Below are 16,997 nucleotides of genomic sequence, written 5' to 3'. Positions count from 1 at the left end.
AGTCACGCGTGCGCATTGTGCCGCATACGCATGCGCAGAACTGCCGTTTTTTAGCCTGATCGCTGCGCTGCGAACAAATGCAGCTAGCAATCAACTCGGAATGACCACCTTTAAACCTACATTTGTTTGGTTAATATTCATGTCATTTTGCACAGAAATAACATTATAGAACAGTACCATATTGTTAACTTTAGTTATGGTTTTTATTTGGAAATCACTCCACCGCATTTCGTTCTTCTTTTATGTAATATCATAAAAACTGGGAAACAAACGAATTACTTACTGCTTACTTCATCAACGTTTACATAATGACGTATTTAACTGTCACGTCACGCTGCCAGGAATTCTCCTGACTTCCAGCAGGCTGTTCCTTTCAGTGACGCCCCGCCCCAGGCGGATCATACGCCTTCCTTCTAATGCTCATGGGGATTGGGGAGGAGGGGGGTAACTATGCGTTTGGAATAGCCGAACGACAAGGGGCGACCTAAAGACCAACAAGTGGGCGGACTAATAAATATTAAGTGTGGGAAGGAGGGGCTTCACCTCCACAAACCTGTATTGGGCAGCCAAGTGGGTGGGGAGTAATATTCATACATAATTAATAGTCAAATAGAGATGCGTAACATCTGTTTACAGATGGACGCTTGGCGATTCTCGGACGCTGATTGGCGGAGACGCGCTAGCGAGTGGAACTTGGGCGGAAATTGTCAAAGGCCAGCTGTGATTGGCAGGTGCGGGTGGGGGCTGAGCGAGGTGGGTCAAGTAGCTTCCGGCCTTGGTGGCAACAGCAGTAGCAGCGTAGAGACGGCGAGACTGCGGTGCGGGATAAGAAGAAGTAGAAGTTGTCGGAGGCGGAGATAGGTGAGACCAGGTTCTACTTACCTACATGTCTCGCCGAATGTTACCTGTAGAGCCGGCTCTGGGCTGTGTGTGCGGGCAGCCGCACGTGTACACTTATGGCGAGACACGCATATATGTGCTGGATATGTAAGGTATATGCGTGGTGTAGATTAGCTATGTGTGACCCTGTTGTGAAGCCGCTACAGTCCCCGGCCACCACAGGCTGGGAGGCATAGTTGCATCTTGCTGTACTTGAAGTGCTGTAAGCTTCCCCATCCCAGCACACAACACATTGTTTGCTTACTGTTGTGTATTCCGTGCAGTTTGTGTGATCGCACTAGTGGTGTACTCCTGTGATTATAGTGTGGCTTATGGGTTAGCCAGTGCAATGACTGCTGCTTGGCTAAACCTGTGACACTTCAGCTAGAACTCGAAAACCATTACATACAGTAGGCTTTGTATTACTAGGTTTCTAATGTTCTCAAACCACTGTCGCATACATCTTTGATTTATGTTAACTTACAGCATATAGTATAATAAAAAATCTATATACTTACATAGTGGAATGGGTTGTGTGCCTCCCAAAATGACTTGCTTTCGCAGTGGGCACAATGCTAGTTACTAGTCTCACTTGGATAAATGTTTTGTACAATATAGTACGATTGCTCTCTAATTACACTGGAGAGTGAGTTATTGTTGATCAGTGTGAAAAGATGGCGGCAGAGCATTGCTTGAGAAGCTAGGGATGATTATGTATTGTTGCTACACTGTTAAATATGACATAAGCATCATGGGGCAGATTTAACAATGAGTGATATTCTTGTTATCACTCATTACATGTGTTTGAAAAATGACAGGAGCTGATTGGCTGCAGCACCTTTTAACATATGTAACGAGTGATAACAAGAATATCACTGTTAATTCTGCCCCTTTATTAGTAGCCGTACAATGGCCTACTGCATGTTGCTGTTAATGTGTCCACGGAGTCAAATCCTCATTATTTCTATTAATGTTCTGCTCTACACAGAGTAATTGGTTGTACAATACTGTATGTGGATGAAAAAACCATTGACTTATCTGACCCGCAGTATTAAAGTGAACATATTTGGGCATTAACCACCCTAAAAGCAGGAATGACAAGCAGTTTGTCACGGGCTGTAGCTATCTGGCCGGCGGTCACAATACCGTTACCTACATTTCGCCCCCTCACTATCCCGACGGTTGGCATGCCGACCAACAACGACTATTCCCACTCATGGGTGTCCACGACACCCATAGAGTGGGAATAGAACTTCTGGCGAGCGCAGCGAGGGGCTTCGTTGTGTTTGCCCCCTCCCTCGCCGGGCATGTAAATGCCAGGATCCCACAGTCGGTATTGTGACCCAACCCATATTTCACAAATGTCAGTTGTAGGCACTCCTGTGAACACAAATAGTAAATACTGTAGCAGATGATAATATACACTGCTCAAAAAAATAAAGGGAACACTAAAATGACACATCCTAGATCTGAATGAATGAAATATTCTTATTAAATACTTTGTTCTTTACATAGTTGAATGTGCTGACAACAAAATCACACATTATCAATGGAAATCACATTTATTAACCCATGGAGGTCTGGATTTGGAGTCACCCTCAAAATTAAAGTGGAAAAACACACTACAGGCTGATCCAACTTTGATGTAATGTCCTTAAAACAAGTCAAAATGAGGCTCAGTAGTGTGTGTGGCCTCCACGTGCCTGTATGACCTCCCTACAACCCACACAAGTGGCTCAGGTAGTGCAGCTCATCCAGGATGGCACATCAATGTGAGCTGTGGCAAGAAGGTTTGCTGTGTCTGTCAGCGTAGTGTCCAGAGCATGGAGGCGCTACCAGGAGACAGGCCAGTACATCAGGAGACGTGGAGGAGGCCGTAGGAGGGCAACAACCCAGCAGCAGGACCGCTACCTCCTCCTTTGTGCAAGGAGGAACAGGAGGAGCACTGCCAGAGCCCTGCAAAATGACCTCCAGCAAGCCACAAATGTGCATGTGTCTACTCAAACGATCAGAAACAGACTCCATGAGGGTGGTATGAGGGCCCGACGTCCACAGGTGTGGGTTGTGCTTACAGCCCAACACCGTGCAGGACGTTTGGCATTTGCCAGAGAACACCAAGATTGGCAAATTCGCCACTGGCACTCTGTGCTCTTCACAGATGAAAGCAGGTTCTCACTGAGCACGTGACAGAGTCTGGAGACGCCAAGGAGAACATTCTGCTGCCTGCAACATCCTCCAGCATGACCGGTTTGGCAGTGGGTCAGTAATGGTGTGGGGTGGCATTTCCTTGGGGGGCAGCACAGCCCTCCATGTGCCTGCCAGAGGTAGCCTGACTGCCATTAGGTACCGAGATGAGATCCTCAGACCCCTTGTGAGACCATATGCTGGTGCAGTTGGCCCTGGGTTCCTCCTAATGCAAGACAATGCTAGACCTCATGTGGCTGGAGTGTGTCAGCAGTTCCTGCAAGACGAAGGCATTGATGCTATGGACTGGCCTGCCCATTCCCCAGACCTGAATCCAATTGAGCACATCTGGGACATCATGTCTCGCTCCATCCACCAATGCCACGTTGCACCACAGACTGTCCAGGAGTTGGCTTATGCTTTAGTCCAGGTCTGGGAGGAGATCCCTCAGGAGACCATCCGCCACCTCATCACGAGCATGCCCAGGCATTGTAGGGAGGTCATACAGGCACGTGGAGGCCACACACACTACTGAGCCTCCATTTTGACTTGTTTTAAGGACATTACATCAAAGTTGGATCAGCCTCTAGTGTGTTTTTCCACTTTAATTTTGAGGGTAACTCCAAATCCAGACCTCCATGGGTTAATAAATTTGATTTCCATTGATAATTTTTGTGTGATTTTGTTGTCAGCACATTCAACTATGTAAAGAACAAAGTATTTAATAAGAATATTTCATTCATTCAGATCTAGGATGTGTTATTTTAGTGTTCCCTTTATTTTTTTGAGCAGTGTAGTATTTAATCCTCTTTTAAGTGAGCATGTACTCCATGTACTCCATTACTGCAAACAGTGAGTTCCTCCTGTACACATTAGAGCTCATTTATGAAACGCACAGATGTTTTTTTTTTGTGAAAACCGTTTACATTCTACTGTAACTTTTTATATTTGTTTTTGTTTAATTTAAAATTAGCCACACCAGAAAACCTCAACATTCAGAAAACTTAAACTGAAAAAGTAAAGAAAAATATGTACAGTGGAAAATTAAGTGCTATTGTGGCTAAATTGGACAAAGATTTAGGGGGATATTCAATTCGGGTGTAGTATGGTATGCCGGCGGTCAGGCTCCCGGAGACCAGCATACCGACAGCTGGGCGAGTGCAAATGAACCCCTTGCGTGCTCGCCGCGCTATGTATTCTCCCTCCAGGGGGGGGGGTTGTGGACCCCCAAGAGGGAGAAGAACTGTCGGTATGCTGGCGGTCGGGATTCCGGCGCTGGTATGCTGGAAGACCACCCATTTAATTCAATACAGCAGTTGGATGTGCCAATCAGGAGTGGCACATTGGGGCCGATTCAATTGTTTTGGGTGTCTAAAAATCTTAGACGCCAAGACAATTGTCGTAAATTCACAATTCATTTAAAATGTAGGTTTAGCTGCCTGAAACAGCTAAACGACCTGCTTTGGGCGTCCAAACTCAGGAGGCTGCGAGGAGAAAGTGTCCAATTGAAATGCTGCCCTCTAGTGGCGGCTGTGCGATACTCAATTGAATCGACCCCATTGTTTTTGCTGTCTGCACTACCATTATTATTATCCTTTATTTATATGGTGCCATAAAGAATCCGCAGTGCCCAATTAGAGAGTACATGAACGAATAATCAAAACAAGAAAAGAGTGACTTATAGTTGAAGACAATATAGGACAAGTACATGGGAAATAAACATAGCTACATCAGATGACACTTGAATAAATAGGGTGACAGAGCTGTGCTCATGAGGGCTTACGTTCGAAGGGGGAGGGGCAGGCAGACAGTCATAGGTGACACACATGCGGTAGACAGTGTGGAATTAGGGGGGTACACATGATGTGCTGAGCTATCTAGCGCAGAACGCTCAGCACACATCTTTTCCTCCAAGCCCCCCCCCCTTCCTGCTCGGCACAAAGCGCAATGTGTGCTGAATGAGGTGGGGGGGGGGGGGGCAGGGATGCTGTAGACGCTCACTTCACCCAGCAGTGAAGTGGGCGATCTAACTAGATTTTGCATGCATGTCGAATCTAGAGCTGGCGATAGCGATGCGCGGGACAGTGTATCTCTGTCGCCGACACCCTACACATGGAGCGCAGAACGCTCAGCGCACATCTTTTCCTCCAAGCCCCCCCCCCCCCTTCCTGCTCAGCACAAAGCGCAATGTGTGCTGAATGAGGTGAGGGGGGGGGGGGGGGGGGGGCAGGGATGCTGTAGACGCTCACTTCACCCAGCAGTGAAGTGGGCGATCTAACTAGATTTTGCATGCATGTCGAATCTAGAGCTGGCGATAGCGATGCGCGGGACAGTGTATCTCTGTCGCCGACACCCTACACATGGAGCGATGTGTGCTTAATTTATAAGCAATCTAGTCAGATTGCTTAGAAATTAAGTTAAAATGGCTACGTGTGTACCCCCCCTATAGAGAGTTAGGATGAGATTTGGCTGGAATGGCAAATTTGTTTGCATTGCATTGATTTGAATGTTCCCTTAAGCTACAAATGCGTGTTAGCAGTCTATACATTTCTAATTTCTTATACGTTATAAAAGTTCACATTGTAAGAAATCAGAATTGAGTAGGTTGCATAATGCATACATTTCTAGCTTAGGGTAGATACAGGTCATGCCTATGTGCTAAATTTTGTGAGCATGTACACTTCTGTGGACCTTTTTTAGAATTTTACATATCCTGGTTTCTCATACGTCCTATAGGATGCTGGGGACTCCGTAAGGACCATGGGGTATAGACGGGATCCGCAGGAGACATGTGCACTCTAAAGACTTTAGGATAGAATGGGTGTGAACTGGCTCCTCCCTCTATGCCCCTCCTCCAGACCTCAGACTCTGGGCCCAGGAGTGACTGGACACACACTAGGGGAGCTCTACTGAGTTTCTCTAAAAGACTTTATTGTTAGGTTTTTTATTTTCAGAGAGATCTGCTGGCTACAGGCTCCCTGCATCGTGGGACTGAGGGGAGAGAAGTCAGACCTACTTCTTTTTTAGTTAAGGGCTCTGCTTCTTAGGCTACTGGACACCATTAGCTCCAGAGGGTTCGATCACTTTGTTCGCCTAGCTGCTTGTTCCCGGAGCTGCGCCGTTACCCCCCTCACAGAAGCCAGAAGAAAGAAGCCGGGTGAGTATGTGAAAAACAGAAGAATTCAGTGACGGCAGAAGACATTAGTAACGGAGGTACAGCGCGGCGGTTGCGCTGCGCTCCATGCTCCCACACACCAACGACACTCACAGGGTGCAGCGCGCTGGGGGGAGTGCCCTGGGCAGCAAGTTACTGAGGGTCAAATCCGCTGGCAAGAGAGGCATATTCGGTGCCCGGGCACCGTGTACGTACCCCCGCCAGTATAAAGCAGCGGCCGCGCTGCGCGCCATTGCTCCCACACACCAACGGCTTTGCAAGGGTGCAGGGGGGGGGGGGGGGGGGGCGGCGCCCTCCCCTGGGCAGCAATATAAACCTGTGTTTGTGATAAAACATGTATACAGTGCGTGGGCACTGTATACGGACCCCCGCCAGCATAAAAAAGTATTTTAATAGAGGGGCTGAAGCACGCCGAGAAGGGGTGGGGCTTAGCCCTCACACAAGGATTCTGCGCCATTTTCTCCATGTCCCCGCTAAAAGCATGTATATAGTGCAAATGAGGGGGGGCACAGTGTTTTAGTGCTATATAGAAGGAAATATAGCACTATATTTTAGATAATGGCCATGTATTCATTATTGTTGTGCATATATCTGTGTGTACCCTGTCAGATATACCCACTATAGCTTTTTAGTCAACATATGTCGACATGCGTGAGTGCTCTGTCACAAATAGCTGTGGGGATCACTGTCTGCATCGCCGACGCCTGTTGGTACTTGATTCGGTAGATGCAGTATCAGCAGGTCGGTAGTTGTATGCTTGTTAAAAGTAAACACTGTATGGGAGACACAGTAGTGTGTGGGTGACCCTGTCGGCACCAACTGTTCTTACTGGGTATAAATTAACATGCTGTAACTGCCTTATACCTGTGTGTATATGTATGTGTGTGTATATGTATATCTATCTATCTATCTATCTATCTATCTATCTATCTATCTATCTATCTATCTATCTATCTATCTGTTCCATGGGCCTGTAGCTCGAGCATTGACATGGTAGTATATGTGGGGAAGTGTGATTAAAATATATATGTATACTTCCCTCGAACCTCTCGGGGTTGCAAGAATGTTATTTTGCCTGGTTACTACTCCCTGCTGTCGACGAATATTAGGTTTTCTGTCGACCATAAGGTTTCCTGCTAGATCCACAACTGGGGCATTTTAGTACATGGTCATACACATTAATGTCACTAGGGACCCGACTGTTCCGGACAATCCGTATATATATATATACGGATATGGGTCTCAGATCCTCTCAAGGAGTCCGAATGTGTTTATTCCTTTCCCGCCGAGGATAGAATACTGTGAAGGTCAACTCCTGGTCGACACGGGGCCCTGTCGCAAAGGATCGTACACAGGAAGCTAAGTGATATTTTATTTCTATGCTTTGGAGTTATTTGCATTATATGCACATGGGGGAGTGTTTGTATTCGGAAGGGCATCCGATAGAATGATACTACAGAGAGAAGGGATGTTTCTTAGGTTGATTCTTCTCTATAACATTGCAGCAGGTTGCTGTGCGACTGCAGGAGGGAATGCTGAGGCTGAATCCGAGAGATACTGGAGTGTTTCCCTGGGACGGTGTACCGATGTTTGGGGATGCCTCAGTTAAGTCGATCTCGGCGGATACCACTGGGAAGTCTACCTTCGTGAGTTAGATTCCCTCACAACGGTTGGTGATGCATTCTGTTGTGGGATGCAGTCATTTTAACCAGTTCATTACCATTTTTTCCCTTTCGGTGAAGATAGTGGAAGGTGAAAAGGTAAGAGTTCTGCAGCCTTGTTAGGTTCGCAGAAGTGGATGTCGTTTCTGTGTCTACCACATCCACCCCATGTCGCTGGGTCTATCTGGCTGGAGCCCACACCGGTGGGAACTCGTCTAATACTCTTCAGTCAGTCTGGGAATGGACTTGGTTCTGTGAGTTAATAATAGAATCCATAGGGGGACATACTGGAGTTTACAGATGATTCCCCTCACGGATTTTTCAATTAGATCTTACCGATTCCCCTCTGGAAGGGGAGGTAGTATGCGGCGCCATACCAGAGTTGCGTCAGGTTCAGGACATTGTCCTGCTGTCTCTGTTAAAAAAACAAAACAAAAAACGTGAAGGATGAAAAGGGTTTAGTTGCGTTTTTCTCCGCATTCAGCTTACCTGGGTTGATATCCAGGATTGTCTTTGCCATTTCACCGGAGTGATGGCAGTATGATGGGTTTCTTTCAATAGTAAGAGCCTTTGTTATTCTGTACTGAGACGCTCTCCTGATTAAGGCGAGGTCAAGAAACAAGTGGTGCAAATCGTGGTTTCTCTCTGACTGTTCTTCAACACAGGGAATGGCTGTTGTACCCAACGACGCAGATGTCGGAGGTGGGTATCAGAGTAGATGCTGAACGGCTGAGGTTCCGTGTTTTCCTGCGGAAAGAGGTCTGAGGATCCACAGTCAGATCAGATTTGCAGTGACAATCCATCAATATGTTCCGTTGATAAAGAAGATGGTGCGGCCTAAGAAGCTTGTCGGTGAGCAGGTCAAATGCCAGAGTGGTTTTCACGGGGCCAGTTGGAAATGTGGTCCGGGTCTCACCTGCACATGCGCCAGAATGTAATCCTAATGTCCAGGAGATCGCTCCTGTGGTGTCTGCTCAGTTCCTACCTCCTAGAGGGACGAAGGTTCGGAATCCAAGTGGAGATCATGGTGTCCATGCATGCAGATCTCCGAGACTGGGGAGCAGTCCTTGCAAGGAAAGTATTTCCAGAGGAAAAGGTCAAGCTGGGAAGCTTGTCTGCAATAAGTTTTCTTGAATTAAGAGCTATTTTCAGTGAACATATGCTTAGTGATCTGCCCGTGTTAATTCTGTCGGACGACTTGGCAGCAGTGGTGTAAGTAAGCAGCTAGGGCGGAACAAGGAGCAAAGCGGAAATGGCAGATGCCGTAAACGTTTTCTGCTGGGTGGAAAGACTGGTAAACACTATATTAGCAGTTTTCGTTCCGGATGTGGACGATGGAGAAATAGATTCCTCTGCAGTTGCATCCGGGAGAAATACAGTAGTCATCGAAGTTTTCACTAAAGTGACAAGTCTTTGAGGAGTGCCTCAATCGGACATGTTGGCGTCTCACCTCAACGAGAGATCTCAGGGATTTTGTTCCAGGTCAGGGGACACTCAAGCTATAGCAGTGGACGTCCTCTGGACACCGTGGGTGTTTTCAGTTGTTCTGTGTGTCCCCTCCGTTTTCACTCTTCTGAAGGTGATAAACGTAAGACTAACAAAGGTTCAGGCGATCCTCATTGTTCCGGTCTAAACATGGAGGGCTTGGTATCCAGTTCTTCAAAATTTACTCTTAGAAGATCCTCTACGTGAGGAACTGTTACAGCAAGATCCGGGCGTGTATCAAGACTTACCGCAGCTGCGTTTGACGGCGTGGCGGTTGAATGCCATATCCTAGCCAGAAAGGGTATTCCCAGTGAGGTCATTCCACTTTTCTTCAGGCTAGAACAGAGGTAACGGCAAAGCCTTACCACCGTGTTTGGAGAAAATGTGTCTTGGTGTGAATCCAAGACTGATACTACGGAAGCTTCAGCTGGGTCCTTCTTCTCCATTCTTTGCAAGCAGGTGTGTGTGCAGGCCTAAAGTTAGGCTCCATTCGAGTGCGGTTTTGGCCTTATAATTTTTCTTTCAAGAAAGAATTGTCGACCTTTCCGGAGGTTCGGACCTTCCTGGAAGGAGTACTGCACATCCAACCTCCATTTGTGCCCCCATTGGCACCGTGGGACCTTGACGTGGTGTTGAGTTTTCTTGTGTCACAATGATTGGAACCTTTATGAAAGGTTGTGTTAAAATTTCTCTCTTGGAGAGTGGTCATGTGTTTGGCTTTGGCGTCCGCAAAGCGGGTGTCGGAAGTAGCGGCTGGGTCTCACAAGAGCCCCTGTTTGATCTTCCAGGTGGTTGAAGCGAAATTGAGAACTCTGATAATAGTTCTGGCAAAAGTGGTTTAGGTGTTTCGCAGAAACCAGCCTATTTGATGCCTGTGGTTACTTAAGCATTGGCTGATTCAAGGTCTCTTGAGTTAGTCAGGGCTTTGAATATTTATGTCGCCAATTTGGCTCAGATTGGGGAAACAGAGGTTCTGTTTGTCCGGTATGCTCCCAGCGTGATTGGGGCACCTGCGTCTCTGCAGTCGGTTACACGCTAGATCTGTGATCTGTTTCGGCGTTGTCGTTCTACGTCTGGATTGCCGTTACCGAATTCGGTGGTGACCCATTCTACTAGGAAGGTGGGTTTTTCTTGGGAGGAGGCTCGGCGGTTCAACTTGGTTGGGTTCAAGCACTTTTGCTAAGCTCTACAAGTTTGATACCCTGGCTGATGGGGACCTCATGTTGCTCAATCGGTGCTGCAGAGTCGTCCGCACTCTACTGCCCGGTCTGGAGCTTTCGTATAAACCCCATGGCCCTTACGGAGTCCCCAGCATCCTCTAGAAAGTATGAGAAAATAGGATTTTAATACCTACCGGTGAATCCTTTTCTCTTAGTCCGTAGAGGATGCTGGGCGCCTGTCCCAGTGCGTACTGTGTCTGCAGTTATTGGTTAGGGTTACACTCTCTTGTGGTGGTTCTTTTCTGTCAGGCTGTTGCTGACGTTGTACATGCCATGGCAGGCGGTGTCTTATTGGTTGTGTTGACACACTGGTTGTGTTACATATTCTCTCAGCATGTGGCTGTGTATTTTTCATGCCGTTGGCTGGTTTTCTATTGAATGCCACGTATTGCGGTATGTTCGTGGTGTGAGCTGGTATGACACTCACCGTGTGTAAACAATAAATTCTTTCCTCGAAATGTCCTTCTCCCTGCGCACCATTTTCTAACTGAGGTCTGGAGGAGGGGCATAGAGGGAGGAGCCAGTTCACACCCATTCAAAGTCTTATAGTGTGCCCATGTCTCCTGCGGATCCCGTCTATACCCCATGGTCCTTACGGAGTCCCCAGCATCCTCTACAGACTAAGAGAAAAGGATTTACCGGTAGGTATTTATTAAAATCCTATTTTTCTTTAGTGTGTCGCTAGCTGTAGGCAACCTGTGTTACGCTGGCTGCTGTGGAACCATACTTCCCAGAATACCATGACAAAGCTATGGCAGTGCATTCTGGGACGTGTAGATCCACAGCATCTGGTGGGCCACATGTTTGCCTACCCCTGGCATACCCAACGGAGTACTGTTCGCAAACTGAAACATCTGGCTATTTCATTAGTTGGTTAGATTTGATCTGCAGTAGAGTGGAACACACACACACACACACACACACACACACACACACACACACACACACACACACACACACACACACACACACACACACACACACACACACACACACACACACACCCCCCCCCCCTGCGTGAAGAAGCCCTTTCCTTACCGATGTGTAAAAACATTTCACAGAAATGTTTAATCTCAAACTGTAGGCTGTTTAAACAGAAGCACTATGATTATTATATTTAAGAATATGTATTTCTCTAACGTCCTAAGTGGATGCTGGGGACTCCGTAAGGACCATGGGGAATAGCGGCTCCGTAGGAGACTGGGCACAAAAGTAAAAGCTTTAGGACTACCTGGTGTGCACTGGCTGCTCCCCCCATGACCCTCCTCCAAGCCTCAGTTAGATTTTTGTGCCCGAACGAGAAGGGTGCACACTAGGTGGCTCTCCTGAGCTGCTTAGTGAAAAGTTAGTTTTAGGTTTTTTATTTTCAGTGAGACCTGCTGGCAACAGGCTCACTGCACCGAGGGACTAAGGGGAGAAGAAGCGAACTCACCTGCGTGCAGAGTGGATTGGGCTTCTTAGGCTACTGGACATTAGCTCCAGAGGGACGATCACAGGCCCAGCCATGGATGGGTCCCAGAGCCGCGCCGCCGGCCCCCTTACAGAGCCAGAAGACTGAAGAGGTCCTGGAAATCGGCGGCAGAAGACGTCCTGTCTTCAATAAGGTAGCGCACAGCACCGCAGCTGTGCGCCATTGCTCTCAGCACACTTCACACTCCGGTCACTGAGGGTGCAGGGCGCTGAGGGGGGCGCCCTGAGACGCAATAAAAACACCTTAGATGGCTAAAAATACATCACATATAGCTCCTGGGCTATATGGATGCATTTAACCCCTGCCAGTTTTAACTTAAAAAAGCGGGAGAAAGGCCGCCGAGAAGGGGGCGGAGCCTATCTCCTCAGCACACAAGCGCCATTTTCCCTCACAGCTCCGTTGGAGGGAAGCTCCCTGGCTCTCCCCTGCAGTCCTGCACTACAGAAACGGGGTAAAACAAGAGAGGGGGGGCACTAAATTTGGCAGATTAATAATACAGCAGCTATATAAGGGAAAAACACTTATATAAGGTTATCCCTGTGTGTATGTATATGTGTATATATATATATATATATATATATATATATATATATATATATATATATATATATATATATATATATATATATATATATATATATATATATAGCGCTCTGGTGTGTGCTGGCAAACTCTCCCTCTGTCTCCCCAAAGGGCTAGTGGGGTCCTGTCCTCTATCAGAGCATTCCCTGTGTGTGTGCTGTGTGTCGGTACGTTGTGTCGACATGTATGAGGAGGAAAATGGTATGGAGGCGGAGCAATTGCCTGTAATAGTGATGTCACCCCCTAGGGAGTCGACACCTGACTGGATGGTCGTATGGAAGGAATTACGTGATAGCGTCAGCACTTTACAAAAGACTGACGACATGAGACAGCCGGAAAAACAGTTAATACCTGTCCAGGCGTCTCAAACACCGTCAGGGGCTCTAAAGCGCCCCTTACCTCAGATGGTCGACACAGACCCAGACACGGACACTGACTCCAGTGTCGACGGTGAGGAAACAAACGTATTTTCCAGTAGGGCCACACGTTACATGATCACGGCAATGAAGGAGGTTTTGAACATTTCTGATACTACAAGTACCACAAAAAAGGGTATTATGTGGGGTGTGAAAACTACCCGTAGTTTTTCCTGAATCAGATGAATTAAATGAGGTGTGTGATGAAGCGTGGGTTTCCCCCGATAAAAAAACTGCTAATTTCTAAAAAATTATTGGCATTATACCCTTTCCCGCCAGAGGTTAGGGCGCGTTGGGAAACACCCCCTAGGGTAGATAAGGCGCTCACACGCTTATCAAAACAAGTGGCGTTACCGTCTCCGGATACGGCCGCCCTCAAGGAGCCAGCTGATAGAAAGCTGGAAAATATCCTAAAAAGTATATACACACATACTGGTGTTATACTGAGACCAGCAATCGCCTCAGCCTGGATGTGCAGTGCTGGGGTGGCTTGGTCGGATTCCCTGACTGAAAATATTGATACCCTGGACAGGGACAGTATATTATTGACTATAGAGCATTTAAAGGATGCATTTCTATATATGCGAGATGCACAGAGGGATATTTGCACTCTGGCATCAAGAGTAAGTGCGCTGTCCATTTCTGCCAGAAGAGGGTTATGGACGCGACAGTGGTCAGGTGATGCGGATTCCAAACGGCATATGGAAGTATTGCCGTATAAAGGGGAGGAGTTATTTGGGGTTGGTCTATCGGACCTGGTGGCCACGGCAACGGCTGGGAAATCCACCTTTTTACCCCAGGTCACCTCTCGGCAGAAAAAGACACCGTCTTTTCAGGCTCAATCCTTTCGTCCCCATAAGGGCAAGCGGGCAAAAGGCCGCTCATATCTGCCCCGGGGCAGAGGTAGGGGAAAAAGACTGCAGCAGGCAGCCTCTTCCCAGGAACAGAAGCCCTCCCCCGCTTCTGCCAAGTCCTCAGCATGACGCTGGGGCCTTACAAGCGGACTCTGGTACGGTGGGGGGTCGTCTCAAGAATTTCAGCGCGCAGTGGGTTCACTCGCAAGTGGACCCCTGGATCCTGCAGGTAGTATCTCAGGGGTACAAATTGGAATTCGAGACGTCTCCCCCTCGCCGGTTCCTGAAGTCTGCTTTACCAACGTCTCCCTCCGACAGGGAGGCGGTATTGGAAGCCATTCACAAGCTGTATTCCCAGCAGGTGATAATCAAGGTACCCCTCCTACAACAGGGAAAGGGGTATTATTCCACGCTGTTTGTGGTACCGAAGCCGGACGGCTCGGTGAGACCTATTTTAAATCTGAAATCCTTGAACACTTACATACAAAGGTTCAAATTCAAGATGGAGTCACTCAGAGCAGGGATAGCGAACCTGGAAGAAGGGGACTATATGGTGTCTCTGGACATCAAGGATGCTTACCTCCATGTCCCAATTTGCCCTTCTCACCAAGGGTACCTCAGGTTTGTGGTACAGAACTGTCACTATCAGTTTCAGACGCTGCCGTTTGGATTGTCCACGGCACCCCGGGTCTTTACCAAGGTAATGGCCGAAATGATTCTTCTTCGAAGAAAAGGCGTCTTAATTATCCCTTACTTGGACGATCTCCTGATAAGGGCAAGGTCCAGAGAACAGTTAGAGGTCGGAGTAGCACTATCTCAAGTAGTGCTACGACAGCACGGGTGGATTCTAAATATTCCAAAATCGCAGCTGATTCCGACGACACGTCTGCTGTTCCTAGGGATGATTCTGGACACAGTCCAGAAGAAGGTGTTTCTCCCGGAGGAGAAAGCCAGGGAGTTATCCGAGCTAGTCAGGAACCTCCTAAAACCAGGCCAAGTGTCAGTGCATCAATGCACAAGGGTCCTGGGAAAAATGGTGGCTTCTTACGAAGCGATTCCATTCGGCAGATTCCACGCAAGAACTTTTCAGTGGGATCTGCTGGACAAATGGTCCGGATTGCATCTTCAGATGCATCAGCGGATAACCCTGTCTCCAAGGACAAGGGTGTCTCTCCTGTGGTGGTTGCAGAGTGCTCATCTTCTAGAGGGCCGCAGATTCGGCATTCAGGACTGGGTCCTGGTGACCACGGATGCCAGCCTGAGAGGCTGGGGAGCAGTCACACAGGGAAGAAATTTCCAGGACTTGTGGTCAAGCCTGGAGACATCACTTCACATAAATATCCTGGAGCTAAGAGCCATCTACAATGCTCTGAGCCTAGCAAGACCTCTGCTTCAAGGTCAGCCGGTGCTGATCCAGTCGGACAACATCACGGCAGTCGCCCACGTAAACAGACAGGGCGGCACAAGAAGCAGGAGGGCAATGACAGAAGTTGCAAGGATTCTTCGCTGGGCAGAAAATCATGTGATAGCACTGTCAGCAGTGTTCATTCCGGGTGTGGACAACTGGGAAGCAGACTTCCTCAGCAGACACGACCTCCACCCGGGGGAGTGGGGACTTCACCCAGAAGTCTTCCACATGATTGTGAACCGTTGGGAAAAACCAAAGGTGGACATGATGGCGTCCCGCCTCAACAAAAAACTAGACCGATATTGCGCCAGGTCAAGGGACCCTCAGGCCATAGCTGTGGACGCTCTGGTAACACCATGGGTGTACCAGTCAGTGTATGTGTTCCCTCCTCTGCCTCTCATACCCAAGGTACTGAGGATCATAAGAAGGAGAGGAGTAAGGACTATACTCGTGGCTCCGGATTGGCCAAGAAGGACTTGGTACCCGGAACTTCAAGAGATGCTCACAGAGGACCCGTGGCCTCTACCTCTAAGAAAGGACCTGCTCCAGCAGGGACCCTGTCTCTTCCAAGACTTACCGCGGCTGCGTTTGACGGCATGGCGGTTGAACGCCGGATCCTGAAGGAAAAAGGCATTCCGGATGAAGTCATCCCTACCCTGATCAAAGCCAGGAAGGATGTAACCGTACAACATTATCACCGTATATTGGCGTAAATATGTTGCGTGGTGCGAGGCCAGGAAGGCCCCTACAGAGGAATTTCAACTGGGTCGTTTCCTGCATTTCCTACAAACAGGACTGTCTATGGGCCTAAAATTAGGGTCCATTAAGGTTCAGATTTCGGCCCTGTCGATTTTCTTCCAAAAAGAACTGGCTTCAGTTCCTGAAGTACAGATGTTTGTCAAGGGGGTACTGCATATACAACCTCCTTTTGTGCCTCCAGTGGCACCTTGGGATCTCAATGTAGTTTTGGGATTCCTAAAATCACATTGGTTTGAACCACTTTCCACTGTGGACTTAAAATATCTCACATGGAAGGTGGTAATGCTGTTAGCCCTGGCTTCAGCCAGGCGTGTCTCAGAATTGGCGGCTTTATCCTATAAAAGCCCTTACCTAATTTTTCATACGGACAGGGCAGAATTGAGGACTCGTCCTCAATTTCTCCCTAAGGTGGTTTCAGCATTTCACTTGAACCAGCCTATTGTGGTGCCTGCGGCTACTAGGGACTTGGAGGACTCCAAGTTGCTGGACGTAGTCAGGGCCCTGAAAATATGTTTCCAGGACGGCTGGAGTCAGAAAATCTGACTCGCTATTTATCCTGTATGCACCCAACAAGCTGGGTGCTCCTGCTTCAAAGCAGACTATTGCTCGCTGGATTTGTAGTACAATTCAGCTTGCACATTCTGTGGCAGGCCTGCCACAGCCAAAATCTGTAAATGCCCATTCCACAAGGAAGGTGGGCTCATCTTGGGCGGCTGCCCGAGGGGTCTCGGCTTTACAACTTTGCCGAGCAGCTACTTGGTCAGGGGCAAACACGTTTGCTAAATTCTACAAATTTGATACCCTGGCTGAGGAGGACCTGGAGTTCTCTCATTCGGTGCTGCAGAGTCATCCGCACTCTCCCGCCCGTTTGGGAGCTTTGGTATAATCCCCATGGTCCTTACG

At 48.1% G+C, this 16,997-nt stretch overlaps 1 protein-coding gene across 4 annotated transcripts in view; it reads left to right on the top strand.

Annotated features, from left to right (window-relative positions):
• Positions 1 to 701: 701 nt before the first annotated feature.
• STAT3 (signal transducer and activator of transcription 3) overlaps positions 702 to 16,997 on the top strand; it is a 308,823-nt gene continuing 292,527 nt past the window's right edge. For 2 of the 4 annotated variants that reach the window (XM_063959434.1, XM_063959433.1), the window contains exon 1: positions 702 to 861. The gene's annotated coding sequence lies outside the window, so the exon portion shown is untranslated. Of the gene's footprint in view, positions 862 to 970; positions 993 to 16,997 lie in introns of those variants that run through there. The other 2 variants (XM_063959430.1, XM_063959432.1) reach the window with 2 other exon arrangements.

This window comes from Pseudophryne corroboree, chromosome 3 (assembly GCF_028390025.1).
Source record: "Pseudophryne corroboree isolate aPseCor3 chromosome 3, aPseCor3.hap2, whole genome shotgun sequence".
NCBI classification, from domain to species: Eukaryota; Metazoa; Chordata; class Amphibia; order Anura; family Myobatrachidae; genus Pseudophryne; species Pseudophryne corroboree.
The sequence above is the reverse complement of the archived record's forward strand: the minus strand, read 5'-3'. Positions and strand labels throughout refer to the sequence as shown.